Source organism: Lucilia cuprina, chromosome 3 (genome assembly GCF_022045245.1).
Source record: "Lucilia cuprina isolate Lc7/37 chromosome 3, ASM2204524v1, whole genome shotgun sequence".
In the NCBI taxonomy this organism is placed as follows: Eukaryota; Metazoa; Arthropoda; class Insecta; order Diptera; family Calliphoridae; genus Lucilia; species Lucilia cuprina.
Genome location: NC_060951.1, coordinates 3,472,671 through 3,486,045, shown reverse-complemented (window position 1 = coordinate 3,486,045; position 13,375 = coordinate 3,472,671). Strand labels below are relative to the sequence as shown.

At 25.8% G+C, this 13,375-nt stretch overlaps 1 protein-coding gene across 4 annotated transcripts in view; it reads right to left on the bottom strand.

Moving 5' to 3' along the window:
• The window catches only part of LOC111688956 (probable E3 ubiquitin-protein ligase bre1), a 61,428-nt gene that overhangs the window by 27,607 nt on the left and 20,446 nt on the right, over nt 1–13,375 (bottom strand). For all 4 annotated transcript variants that reach the window (XM_046947608.1, XM_046947610.1, XM_046947607.1 and 1 more), the window contains exon 3: nt 900–1,702. The gene's annotated coding sequence lies outside the window, so the exon portion shown is untranslated. The remainder of the gene's footprint in view (nt 1–899; nt 1,703–13,375) is intronic.

Sequence of the window (13,375 nt, the reverse complement as noted above, 5' to 3'; positions counted from 1 at the left end):
ATAATAATAGAGGTATCAAAAAAAAAAAAACATAGGCGCTAATTGTGTTGTAAAAAAAACACAAACAAATAAACACTTTTTTAAAACACATTACATATTCCAATTTCCCCCCATGATTTTGTTGTTATTGTTGTAGTTGTTTTTATACTGTTTTTTATTATTGTATTATTAGCGCGAGAGGGACAGACTTTTATTATTGCTTTGATAATTTAAATGAAAATGTTGCTGTATTTTGATGTATAATAACTTTTAATGATAATTTGTTTGCTGGACAAGAAATAGCAAGGGTTTGAAAGTTATTTTAGTTATTGTTTCGATATTTTAAGTATGTTTGGACTTTAGTGACTTTAAATTTTAGTTAATAACTACAATATTTCCCTTTTCTTATGCTATTCCTAATAAAACACTTGCTTTTGGTTACCCTTGATTAATAAAATGAAAAAAGAGAAATGTGCTCAATTTTTGTCCATATGACAAAAAAAAAAAAAAAACAAAAACCCATCATCAACATTATCACCAGCTAGTACTAAATAGCTGCCAGCAACTATTACTATCCATTTACTACAGTTTTTTTTTTTCATTTGATTGTATTGTATTATTGTTTGAATATTTATTTTATTGTATTATGTATTTAGTAACATTTATTTAAATTTTGTTGTTGATTTCTGTCAAGTGGCATTTTTTTTCTTTTCATTCTTGCTTGCCACTCAAATCAAATTAGATGATATTTTTTTTTTGTTGTGGGTATTTGTTTTGTGACGGTTGGGTGCAATTGTTGTAAAGAAACTATTATTTAAGAGATGCTATTTTTGGTTAGATGAAAGGTTTGTATATGTTGTCTAGTTATTTGTTAAGTTTTTCAACTATAAAATAATAAAATAATTACGTTTTGCACTTACCTTGTTGCTATTTTTTGCAGGTTTTCCTTTCACACTTTGTTGTTAACATGTGACAATATAATCCTGCCTGCTGTTAGTCGCTATTTGTTTATTTTCACACTTTCTCTTGTAGATGATACCGTTAGTTTTAGTTGTGATGTAAACAAAATCATTCTTCTTCTTGTTCTTTAAGTTAGCCACAAAGTTCTTTTTTTTTTGTTGAAACGTCTTTCACTCGTAATTGCTACCGTTAGTTTTAGTTGATATGTAAACAAAAACATTCTTCTTCTAGTTCTTTTAGTTGGCCACAAAGTTGTTTTTATTTTGAAACGTTTGTTTTAAATATAAACAAAACATGCTTTTTACACTTTTATAACAGAGACGTCATGATGATGAAGTTTAATAAATGTCACTCCTGTGAAACTTTGTTATGGTCAAAAAGTAAACAAAACAGTGTTGTTGATATTATAACAGAGATGTTATGATGTTGATAAACTAACTGTCACTCTTGCAACTTTGTTTTGTTTTGGTTAAAAGGTAAATAAACAAAACATTTGAATAGAGCACAGTTACTCCTGTCTGTTGTGGTCTAATGGTAAACAAAACAGAGATGTTATAATGTTGATGAACTGTCTGTCACTCTTGCAACTTTGTTTTGTTTTGTTGAAAAGGTAAATAAACAAAACATTTAAACAGTGCTGCTTATATTATATCAAATAAAAAGCACTTTTTTACTATTAAATAGGGTATTTTTCGATTCGTTTTATATTTACACATTTTCCAAAGCTTTCTAAGTTGATATCCAGGGGACAACAGCAATAAATCTACAAATATATGTATAAAAAAACGGTTCAATGGTTAGCAATGGTTTATATGTATGTTGTATATTATTTTATATAGATTTTTGTTGTTTGTTTGTTTGTAACTCATCTTTAGCAAATGAGTTTAACTAAATCACAGTTTTATTTGAAAAATTTGACTTTAAGCACGCATTAAAACGCTAAATGAAATTTAAAATTAATCAAATAACAAATATATAACGTAAAACATAAAAAAGTGATAGAAAAGTAATATAAAATAATTTATTAATATATATAATTACTATTAAAAACATAATTGTTTTTTCATTACAATAAAAGAAAGAAAAAACCAAAAAAATCTATAACAAAAGTTTTTTTTAATAAAAAAATATGCGAATTTTTAACTACGTTTTAGAAAAAATTTTGAAATATTTATATAAAAGTGACCAGCTGTGCAGTGTTAACTAATAACATATTTAACAAAACTTATAATTATTATTTATTTATAACATGTTATTAAATTTAATTAAATAACAATTAATCCATTAAACTACTTGTTTTTAAAATTGATCACTTTTTTAAAAATTTATGAAAAGTTTTGTTAATAAATAATTTATTTAAGTTGAAAAAAAACAACAAGTGTCCATATTTTATATATTAAATAAAAAAAACAAGTGTTTTTTTTTTAATTTATATGTTTTTTATGTAACTACAAAACAATAAACAAATATTATTTATAATTAAAGTTTTAATTGAATAAATTTGTTTTTTAAATATTTCAAAAAAATCTAAAGAATTTTTACAAAAATAAAGAAAATAAATAACAAAAATGCAAAATATCGAAAAAAGAAATTTGCCAAAGAAATCACTTTAATGAAAAGTGAATAAAATTTACAGAATTTGTTATAAATTTACTGATTTTTTTATTATGGAAATTAGTTAATTAAGTCACAAATATAGTCTAGTCTTTCGACTCGACTATGGCTCCAGTTTTTGTTTGTTTGTTTTTATTTTCCTAAGACAACCCTGAAATGAAATCAATATTTCCTTATTACAAATGTCTAATTGATAAATTTGGTTCCGTTCTTATTTACAGCAAAAAATTAAAAAAATTGTTATTAATCTTTGAAAAACAGCAAAAAGTTCTCTATTAGTGATTAGGCAAATGACCTACTTTACCGGTTTTTTGTTTTACTTTCCTTGTCACTAACTGGTTCAAACTGATTTAGGTTCAAAAAACCTTAATTATAGCTATTTACTTTATAAAAAACAACAACAACAATTAAAAACCACTTTTTTCTTAGAGACATAAGTTTCTCATAGGAAAAAAAAATTGTTTTATGAATTAATTAATTGAAATAATTATAATCATAAATTAAAATACATAATAATTAAAACAATATATATGTAAATGTAAACAAGTGGCAATTTAATTTAAATTTTAAAAAAATATTACTTTAAACTTACTCATTGTAGATGATGAAAGTTTTGTAGTAAAAATTAAAAGAAATGAAATGTTTTGCATTATTTAACATTATAGTTGAATTGAAATTATAATAATAAAAATTATTGCGTTTTACATAAATTAAAAAATAATATTAGAAATGTTAAATAAGTTTGTTGTTGTTGTTTTTAGAAAATAATGTTATTTGTATGGGCTTCCCTGAGAATTTTGTAGTTTTATTAGAATATTTTTTGTTATTATAATAAAATTTATATAAAACTTAAGATTTTTCTTAAAACAATTCTTTATTTTTATAAATTTTTCCTTAATTTTATTGTTTTTCTTAAGATTTTTGCTTAATTTTCTTTTATTTCTAACATTTTTCTTATTTTAATGCTTTTTCTTAGTTGGCGTTTTTTTCAAATTGCAAATTGTTAACATTGCAAGTAAAATTAGGATGTTAACGTTATGTCACAACATAATTGCAGAGTGAGCGATGTTGCCAATGTGTTATTGATACTTAAATCTAATGTTAAAGCGTTTTTAAGGAAATTTTTTCTTATATTGATGCTTTTTCTTAGTTAGCGGTTCATATTGCAAATTTGTTAACACTGCAAGTAAAAGTAGGATGTTAACGTTATGTCACAACATAATTGCAGAGAGAACGATGTTGCCAATGTGTTATTGATAAATGACTCAAGATTGACTAATGTTAAAGCGATTTTAAGGAAATTTGAGAAATTTGTTTAAAAAAATATAGAAAAATTAACTAAAAAACAATAAATTTAAGGAAAAAATAACAAAATAAATACAAAAATATTGTAAACAAAACTAAATTAATAAATTTTAAGAAAATTAATAAATTCTAAGAAAATTTAATAAATTTTAAGAAAAATTAATAAATTCTAAGAAAATTTAATAAATTTTAAGAAAAATTAATAAAAAATATAAAAAATATTGAAATAAAAAAAAATTAATAAATTTTTAGAAAAAAAATTAAAAAAAATTACAAATAAATTGCAAAAAAAGACAAAAACATTAAAATATTCAACCCCCACAAAATGTTTATTGCTAAGTTCAAAAGAATTAGAGCAAATTATTAAGTTTTTTTTTTTTTTTTTTTTTTTTTTTGTTAAAAATTTTCTTTTCATTTGCAGCCTCCCCTCACTCAATCAAATTAACGTCCACAACAATATATAAAAATCAAAAAGAAATTTTGCCTTCCAGAAACTTCTTGATAATAAATTGCAAAATTCTTTTTTTTGAATGGAAACATTGTATACAATAATACTCTTACTATATGAGTTACATTTTAGTTGTATGGTTATATATGAGTCCAGTTTGTGTAGCCATAAGACATTTGGTAATTACTCTTATCAATATAGTACATGTGCTTATCAACAACAATATAAAACAGAGAAGAACAAACAGCAGCAGCATCAGCAGCAACATCAGCAACCACAACAGCATCAATCAGAAAATCATCATCAAAACTACATTCAACAATTGCATTATTATCTATACAAACAACAACAGCAACAAAAATATCATCAAATAATACCATTATTATTGCTAATGATTGGTGAGCTGTTGAAGGAACTAATAACAATTGTTGTCGATGTATTTATGTTTGCAAAAAAAAAAAAAATTTATTAAGCTGGTCTCTTCCTACACGTTTTATTTTATTTTTTTTAATTTTTTATTAAATTGAATTATTTGCAGCAATAAAAAAATAACAATAACACTAAATTTAAGGTGAGTATTAAAAAAAATATTTAATAGCATTTTTTTATAAGTTATTGTAAATTGTAGCTTTAATTTAGCAAAACAAAAATTAATCAAAGTTATATTGTTTAATAATTTGTCATTTAACAAATATATATAAATATCTTTTAATTTTATCTTGATAATTTAGTATTCTTTTTTAATAATATTAATTTTTTATTGTTTTTAAACATTTTCATTTAATTTTGTAATTTTTTTTCCAATTTTTCAAAAAAATTTTTATTTTACAGCTTTTTCTTATTAGGAGCTTTTTTATGTGCCTTTTGTAAGCACTTTTTATTGAAGATTTTATTTTATTTATTAAACTTTCAAAAAATTTCTATGAATTTAGGAAATTTTTATGACTTTCCTGAAAATTTTAGCATTTTGGTTCTTTTTACTTATTAGGAGCTTTTTTATTTGTTATTTGGCAACACTTTTTTGCAATTTCATTTAAATTTAATACTTTTCTAACAATTTTCTATAAATTTGAAAAAATTAAGAATTTTACTAAATTTTTTTTTCATTTTAATGCTTTTTCTAATTAAGCGTTTTTCTTTGGCAACACTTTTTTAGTCACTTTTAATTTTATTCATTAAATTTCATACAAATTTCTAAAAATTTAACACTTTTTTATGATTTTCCCGAAAATTTTGGCATTTTGCTGCTTTTTCTTTTAGGAGCTTTTTTATTTGCTATTTGGCAACACTTTTTTGCAATTTTAATTAAATTTATACTTTTCTAACAATTTTCTATAAATTTGAAAAATTTTAAGAATTTTACTAAATTTTTTTAATTTTAATGCTTTTTCTAATTAAGCGCATTTTTGGCAATACTTTTTATTGAAGATTTAATTTCATTCATTAAATTTCATACAAATTTCTAAAAATTTAACACATTTTTATGATTTTCCTAAAAATTTTGGCATTTTGCTGCTTTTATTTTAGGAGCTTTTTTATTTGCTATTTGGCAACACTTTTTCGCAATTTTAATTACATTTAATAATATTCTAACAACTTTCTATTAATTTAGCAAATTTTTATAATTTTTCTAAATTTTTTGCATTTTAATGCTTTTTTTAATTAAGCGCTTTTTGATTTTTCTATTTGACAACACTTTATATTGAAGATTTAATTTTTTATCAAATTTCTAACAATTTTTTATAAATTTAGCAAGTTTTTATGATTTTCCTAAAATTTTGACATTTTAATGCATTTTCTAATTAAGCGCTTTTCTATATGGCAACACTTTTTATTGAAGTTTAAATTTCATTCAATAAATTTCCAACAAATTTCTAAAAAATAAACAAATTTTTATGATTTTCCCGAAAATTTTGACATTCTGCTGCTTTTTCTTATTAGGAGCTTTTGTATTTGCTATTTGGCAACACTTTTTTTTGAAGATTTAATTTCATTCCTTAAATTTCCTACAAATTTCTAAAAATTTAACAAATTTTCATGAATTTATCTAAAATTTTGTCATTTTGTTGCTTTTTCTTATTAAGCGTTTTTTATATATGCTATTTGGCAACACTTATTATGGCAGTTTTAATTCTGTTTATTAAATTTTTACTTTTTTTTGATAATTTTTAAAAGTTTTCCCTTAAATTTGTCATTTTACAGCTTTTTCTTATTAAGCGATTTTTTTTCAAATGCCGTTTGGCAACATCATAATAAATGAAAGGATGTTGACGTTATGTCACAACATGTTTAAAAGAGAGAATAGTGCTGCCACACTTGTTACAACTTTATTTATGCAAAGACAACATAAAAATAACAGGAAAATGTTGACAACTATTATGCAACATGTTGCTTAAGCAGTTTTAGGGAAAGCAACATGTTTAAAAACAAAATAAACGATTTTAAGCCAAAATTCTGGCAAAAATAAACTGCATTGTGTTTAAAAATGTGATTTACAGTAAATGTTTGTTTAATAAAAGTTCAAGTGAATAATTTAAAACAGAAACAAAAAAGATAAAAAATTCTACAAATCAAGGGCTAAAATATTAAATTGTTTAAGCTCTTTCATGCAATGTTAATGAATTTATTTGTTATAATTGAAAGCCTCAAGGATGTTTTAATTATAATAACATTGCCATGTCAGGCATTTAAACATAATGTTGAAAAATTTCAAATCTTTTTAAAGGAAATTAAAGATTTTTTCTAAAATTTTAAACTATTTCACGAAACAGTAGCAATATTTTATAGTGTTTATTAAAAGAAAAACACAAAGTAAAGTTTATTTATTAATGCAGTAGTTAAAGTTTGTTTAAATTATTTTAGGGATTAGACCCTATTATTATCTGTCAGACAGTTTTAATTATTTAATTATTTATTATATTTGTTAAAACTTGTCTGCAACGTAATTACAGCAAGATAAACTATTTTGTAATAAATAAAAAAAATCTTGTAAAAATGTTTTATTATTCAGAATAACAATTGAGGATTAAAAATAAAACTAGCGGTAACTCTAATGTAACAAGAGCAGATTAAAGACCAGCTTATAGACTAGACTATATACTATATATATATACTATAGACTAGACTATAGACTAGACTATAGACTAGACTATAGACTAGACTATAGACTAGACTATAGACTAGACTATAGACTAGACTATAGACTAGACTATAGACTAGACTATAAACTAGACTATAGACTAGACTATAGACTAGACTATAGACTAGACTATAGACTAGACTATAGACTAGACTATAGACTAAACTATAGACTAGACTATAGACTAAACTATAGACTAGACTATAGACTAGACTATAGACTAGACTATAGACTAGACTATAGACTAGACTATAGACTAGACTATAGACTAGACTATAGACTAGACTATAGACTAAACTATAGACTAGACTATAGACTAGACTATAGACTAAACTATAGACTAGACTATAGACTAGACTATAGACTAGACTATAGACTAGACTATAGACTAGACTATAGACTAGACTATAGACTAGACTATAGACTAGACTATAGACTAGACTATAGACTAGACTATAGACTAGACTATAGACTAGACTATAGACTAGACTATAGACTAGACTATAGACTAGACTATAGACTAGACTATAGACTAGACTATAGACTAGACTATAGACTAGACTATAGACTAGACTATAGACTAGACTATAGACTAGACTATAGACTAGACTATAGACTAGACTATAGACTAGACTATAGACTAGACTATAGACTAGACTATAGACTAGACTATAGACTAGACTATAGACTAGACTATAGACTAGACTATAGACTAGACTATAGACTAGACTATAGACTAGACTATAGACTAGACTATAGACTAGACTATAGACTAGACTATAGACTAGACTATAGACTAGACTATAGACTAGACTATAGACTAGACTATAGACTAGACTATAGACTAGACTATAGACTAGACTATAGACTAGACTATAGACTAGACTATAGACTAGACTATAGACTAGACTATAGACTAGACTATAGACTAGACTATAGACTAGACTATAGACTAGACTATAGACTAGACTATAGACTAGACTATAGACTAGACTATAGACTAGACTATAGACTAGACTATAGACTAGACTATAGACTAGACTATAGACTAGACTATAGACTAGACTATAGACTAGACTATAGACTAGACTATAGACTAGACTATAGACTAGACTATAGACTAAACTATAGACTAGACTATAGACTAGACTATAGACTAGACTATAGACTAGACTATAGACTAGACTATAGACTAGACTATAGACTAGACTATAGACTAGACTATAGACTAGACTAAAGACTAGACTATAGACTAGACTATAGACTAGACTATAGACTAGACTATAGATTAAAATATAGACTAGACTATAGACTAGACTATAGACTAGACTATAGACTAGACTATAGACTAGACTATAGACTAGACTATAGACTAGACTATAGACTAGACTATAGACTAGACTAGACTATAGACTAGACTATAGACTAGACTATAGACTAGACTATAGACTAGACTATAGACTAGACTATAGACTAGACTATAGACTAGACTATAGACTAGACTATAGACTAGACTATAGACTAGACTATAGACTAGACTATAGACAGACTATAGACTAGACTATAGACTAGACTATAGACTAGACTATAGACTAGACTATAGACTAGACTATAGACTAGACTAAAGACTAGACTATAGACTAGACTATAGACTAGACTATAGACTAGACTATAGACTAGACTATATACTAGACTATAGACTAGACTATAGACTAGACTATAGACTAGACTATAGACTAGACTATAGACTAGACTATAGACTAGACTATAGACTAGACTATAGACTAGACTATAGACTAGACTATAGACTAGACTATAGACTAGACTATAGACTAGAGTATAGACTAGACTATAGACTAGAGTATAGACTAGACTATAGACTAGACTATAGACTAGACTATAGACTAGACTAGAAATAGACTAGACTATAGACTAGACTATAGACTAGACTATAGACTAGACTATAGACTAGACTAGACTATAGACTAGACTAGACTAGACTATAGACTAGACTATAGACTAGACTATAGACTAGACTATAGACTAGACTATAGACTAGACTATAGACTAGACTATAGACTAGACTATAGACTAGACTATAGACTAGACTATAGACTATAGACTATAGACTAGACTATAGACTAGACTATAGACTAGACTATAGACTAGACTATAGACTAGACTATAGACTAGACTATAGACTAGACTATAGACTAGACTATAGACTAGACTATAGACTAGACTATAGACTAGACTATAGACTAGACTATAGACTAGACTATAGACTAGACTATAGACTAGACTATAGACTAGACTATAGACTAAACTATAGACTAGACTATAGACTAGACTATAGACTAGACTATAGACTAGACTATAGACTAGACTATAGACTAGACTATAGACTAGACTATAGACTAGACTATAGACTAGACTATAGACTAGACTAAAGACTAGACTATAGAATACTAGACTATAGACTAAGACTATAGACTAGACTAAAGATTAAAATATAACTAGACTATAGACTAGACTATAGACTAGACTATAGACTAGACTAGACGAGACTATAGACTAGACTATAGACTAGACTATAGACTAGACTATAGACTAGACTATAGACTAGACTATAGACTAGACTATAGACTAGACTATAGACTAGACTATAGACTAGACTATAGACTAGACTATAGACTAGACTATAGACTAGACTTAGACTAGACTATAGACTAGACTATAGACTAGACTATAGACTAGACTATAGACTAGACTATAGACTAGACTATCTAGACTAGACTATAGACTAGACTATAGACTAGACTATAGACTAGACTATAGACTAGACTATAGACTAGACTATAGACTAGACTATAGACTAGACTATAGACTAGACTATAGACTAGACTATAGACTAGACTATAGACTAGACTATAGACTAGACTATAGACTAGACTATAGACTAGACTATAGACTAGACTATAGACTAGACTATAGACTAGACTATAGACTAGACTATAGACTAGACTATAGACTAGACTATAGACTAGACATAGACTAGACTATAGACTAGACTATAGACTAGACTATAGACTAGACTATAGACTAGACTATAGACTAGACTATAGACTAGACTATAGACTAGACTATAGACTAGACTATAGACTAGAGTATAGACTAGACTATAGACTAGAGTATAGACTAGACTATAGACTAGACTATAGACTAGACTATAGACTAGACTATAGACTAGACTATAGACAGACTATAGACTAGACTATAGACTAGACTATAGACTAGACTAGACTATAGACTAGACTATAGACTAGACTATAGACTAGACTATAGACTAGACCATAGACTAGACTATAGACTAGACTATAGACTAGACTATAGACTAGACTATAGACTAGACTATAGACTAGACTATAGACTAGACTATAGACTTATCACAATGTCAACATGTTGCTTAAGACTTTACGACTTACAAAAGAAGTAGGATTTTAAACATGTTTAATATATTAAATGCAACATGTTGCTTAGCCTAAAAAGTGTTGCCACATGACTATATGGACTAAGAGATGTTTGCTTTTAAAAAAACAAGAAATTTTCTTTAATAAATAAATGAAAATATATTTTTTGTTAAGAAATCTGTTAAAACTTTAGTTTAGTACTCATGATTCATTAATATTTTAATGCGTTCTTTCTTAAATTTTAATAAAAATAATTCTGTTTACTTTTACTGGCAAATTTTACAGCAAAAAGTTTTAACAAATCACTTTTAAAGATATTTAAGATAAAACTGATTTAATTAAAAATATATATTTATTTATTTACTTATTTAAATGTTTTCTTTAATAAAAAACTTACGTCAAATATACACTTGTTACCCGGACACTTATTTATGATCTTTAAACACTGTCAAAAGCACCTTACTACCAGCTTATCTTATGAAAAGATGGAGAAAACGTCAGTCACTGAAATGTGTACGTCAGTCACTTATGCGGCTAAGAAATTGTGTCTGATTTTTTTTTTTTTTTTACTTCAGATCTTTTTTTTTTTTTTTGAAGACAAAAAAAGATTTAATTATTTTCTTTAAAAAAAATTATGAAAATTTTCTTAAAATCATTTTTCAGTTTTTGTGAAAAACTGCCTGAAACTGGCTGAATTTGGATTTGTTTACTTTTCAAAATAATATTTGGCATCTTCTAAAAATAAATCACGTTTCAAACACATTTTCTTTTCTTGTTTATTTACATTAATTTTGTTATTTAATTAAATAATAATTATTTTATTATTAACTTTAGTGCGTCATTTAAAAGAGCTTAAGCAAAAAAACGTTTTATTTTCATAATTTTTATTATTTTTCATAAAAGAATGAATAAGCAAGAAATATACGTTTGAAAAACTCATTCAAATTTATGAAAATTTCAAAGTTTTTCGCTTCAAACCAAAATATTAAAAATATTAACAAATTCATTAAAATTATGGCAATTTTCTAAAAATTTTAAAATTTTTCCCAAACTTTTCTTTACAATCTTCTTAAATAAATATTTTTCAACAAAATTTCTAGTTCCTCGCTGTTTTGGTTCATAAATTCATCTTTATTATCAAATCAGTAGCAGATATATAATAAAACAAATCATAAAGTTTTTATCTTAAATTTTAAATAAATATTTAAAAAAGAGAAATAAAAACATTTCAAAAAAAAAGAAGAAGAAGAAGAAGAGGAAAAAAATTGCAGTACAATAAAGTAATTATTATGAGACTTTAATAAAAAAGTAAATAAATTTTTATCCAAATATTACAATAAAATGTAATAGGAATATTGTTTAATAAATTACACAGAATTATGTAATTCAGTTTGGACTATAGTTTAAAATGTAATCTGAACTATAGTTTAGTCTATAGTCTAGCCCATAGTCTAGTCTATAGTCTAGTCTATAGTTTAGTCTATAGTTTAGTCTATAGTTTAGTCTATAGTTTAGTCTATAGTCTAGTCTATATTGTCTAGTCTGTAGTCTAGTGTGTAGTCTAGTCTATAGTCTAGTCTACAGTCTTGTTTATGGTCTAGTCTATAGCCTAGTGTTTATAGTGTAGTCTAGTCTCTAGTCTAGTCTACTATCTAGTTTATAGTCTAGTCTATAGTCTAGTCTATAATCCAGTCTATAGTCTAGTCTATAGTCTAGTCTATAGTCTAGTCTATAGTCTAGTCTATAGTCTAGTCTATAGTCTAGTCTATAGTCTAGTCTATAGTCTAGTCTATAGTCTAGTCTATAGTCTAGTCTATAGTCTAGTCTATAGTCTAGTCTATAGTCTAGTCTATAGTCTAGTCTATAGTCTAGTCTATAGTCTAGTCTATAGTATAGTCTAAAGTCTAGTATAGTCTATCGTCTAAAGTCTAGTCTAAAGTGCAGTCTAAAGTCTAGTCTAAAGTGCAGTCTAAAGTCTTGTATAAAGTGCACTCTAAAGTCTAGTCTATAGTGTAGTCTGTAGTCTAGTCTATAGAATAGTCTACAGTCTCGTTTATAGTCTAGTATATAGCCTAGTGTTTAGTCCAGTTTATAGTGTAGTCTAATCTAATCTATAGTCTAGTCAATAGTTTAGTCTATAGTCTAGTCTATAGTGTAGTCTATAGTCTAGTATATAGTATAATCTAAAGTCTAGTCTATAGGCAGTCTATAGTCATGCCAATAGTCTAGTTTAGTCAAGACAATAGTCTATAGTTTAGTTAAGGGCCAGAATCAGCCAAGTCTATAGCCTAGTCTATAGTCCATTCTATAGTCTAGACTATAGTCTAGTCTAAAGTCTAGTTTATATTCTAGTTTATAGTCTAGTTTTTAGTCTAGGCTTTAGTCTGGTTTATATTCTAGTATATAGTCCATTCTATAGTCTAAATTATAGTCTAGTATATAGTCGAGTCTAGGTCGTAG